The following is a 2,182-nucleotide window of genomic DNA, read 5'->3' on the forward strand; positions in this document are numbered from 1 at the left end:
GGCCACCTCTTGAAAGAATAATAGGTGCAATATTATATGATGAGGACATAATACAAGTGAGTTTACTGAATTAATTTAGCTCACACAACTTTAACATCATAGTTCAACTAGATGGGGGTAATCTGTTAAAAAATTAAAGTACCATCGTAACAAGTTGTGTGCCATTCGTGTTTATTTCAGTGTGAGTAAATAAAAGTGCCCTGCGGCTACTGACACCACTCTGCCTACCCCGTTTAGTTAAGTACACATCACTAACGGTTCAAGTGCTTCAAGTGGGGCTTGAAGTTGAATATTAAAAACTACTTGTTTATGGCATTTTTATATTTTATTATTGAAACGTATGAGATCTGAAAAAGAAGATTTTCCACACATTTTCCTCAATTTCCCGCGTAGTGGTATGCGGTCGAGTATTTCGTCATGTCTCGCAACAAGCAGAGTGGCGCAGTGGAAGCGTGCTGGGCCCATAACCCAGAGGTCCGTGGATCGAAACCACGCTCTGCTAGAAATGTCTTTTTGTGATTTTGTAACTTTTTGTACATATGTTGTTGTAGTTGGAGTTGTTGTGTTGTTGTTACATCTATTACGGCGCTGTGGAGCGGTATCGCAGAGTTTTGTTTAAAAACAAAGGGACAAATACAAACAGAGCGCGGCCTGCGAGCGCGTTTGTTTTATCATGGGATATTGATAATTTATAGCACGTGCTCTTCCTCCGCCCGTACCGACAATGTTTTTTTAATTGTCCGCCGGCGGCCGCCCGTTCTGTTGCCCTTTTATATTTTTAAAACAAGGTAAATAACATAGTTTTTCGGGTGGTAAGTGAACCGTGAGCGGAATGTTTATGTACTTACAAAATCGAACTGAACTTTTGTACTTGTAGACAGCGCCATCTGTTGACATTAATGAAAACTTTTCTTTTTGAGGAAAGTTTCTACATCTCACTTGATAGTTTACTTTAAAAGTAAAGTTTTTGGGATTGCAATGCCTACAATGCTATTTAGTAGTACTTAACTTAAATTGAAATGAAATATCCCCATATCAGATTTATACTATTAAAAAAATATTAATATTATTTTTATTTATCTATCTAATTACCTTTAATATAACTTTTTTTTTTATTTATCATTATAAAATGCTGTTTAATATTTGCTACGGCGTAGCGCGTAGGCTTTTTTACAGAGACGATATTGTTAATAGATTTGATTATTTCATGACTATGCTACAGTTATGTTACTAGAGTATCATACAACTATCTACCAATGGCTCTAACTGCAATATGCAATAGTTAAATAAGTTGCACATATTTAGCGTCAGGACGAGACGAGACGTTGAGTGACGTCGCGCACCCTCGCAACTTCATTACACTACCCTCCGCGCCATTATTATGTAGATTCCAATTTAAAACCACTTGTTATCTAGTTAGCGACGAAAAATACCTAACTACACTCCCCAAATTAGCCGGCGGCAGCTTACTATGCCGTGAGTAATCAATAGCAATTGACAAACGAAGCATTCGACTGTCAAATTCTAGTTTTGACAGTAACAAAAGACTTTGCAAACTTACGTTTGCAGTTGGGGAAATTTTATCGTGGAACTTGGTGGTTGTAATTTTTGGGGGTGTAGCGGTAAAGTTAAGGTGGGGAATATGGAGCCGTAGGTGCGTAATAGGGGTCTTGTTATGGTAATCGTGGCCCGAGGCTGAGAACCAGTGAGGGTACTGCAGGATTCAATATTAGAGTGGTCATCGATTGTGGAGACATAACGAACGCTCGGCGATGGAGTCGGGACGTCCTTCAGTTCCTGCAATATGGCGTCGAGTGCCGTGATCGAATTTGATAAAAGACTGCTTCACAGACTGTTATATGCTGCATTCAATTTATTGTTAAGTGCAAGCAAGGAGTTAAAGAATATTTATTAGACGATATTAGGTATAATTATTTATTTAATTAAGAATCTTAATCATATAGGTATCTTAAACATACTAAAACTGAAAAATGTTTTAGATTTACCCTTATTAGATATGAGTTAAATCACTGAAAACTGTAAAATCATTCAATTATTTACATTTAAGCCAAATCTTATAGCTTTTCAATAGAGAAAGTATTTAATTCACAATGGAACTTAGCTCTCTACATTTCTTTGGTTGGTAATAACTTTGAATCTATCTATGCGTTTGTATGTGTAA

The 2,182-nt window shown here is 36.8% G+C and overlaps 1 non-coding gene across 1 annotated transcript; it reads left to right on the plus strand.

Annotated features, from left to right (window-relative positions):
- Nucleotides 1–430: 430 nt before the first annotated feature.
- Trnam-cau (transfer RNA methionine (anticodon CAU)) lies at nt 431–502 on the plus strand. Its single transcript has one exon. It is a non-coding gene; the product is annotated as a tRNA-Met (tRNA).
- Nucleotides 503–2,182: the final 1,680 nt, after the last annotated feature.

The sequence above is a fragment of the Spodoptera frugiperda genome, chromosome 20 (assembly GCF_023101765.2).
Source record: "Spodoptera frugiperda isolate SF20-4 chromosome 20, AGI-APGP_CSIRO_Sfru_2.0, whole genome shotgun sequence".
In the NCBI taxonomy this organism is placed as follows: Eukaryota; Metazoa; Arthropoda; class Insecta; order Lepidoptera; family Noctuidae; genus Spodoptera; species Spodoptera frugiperda.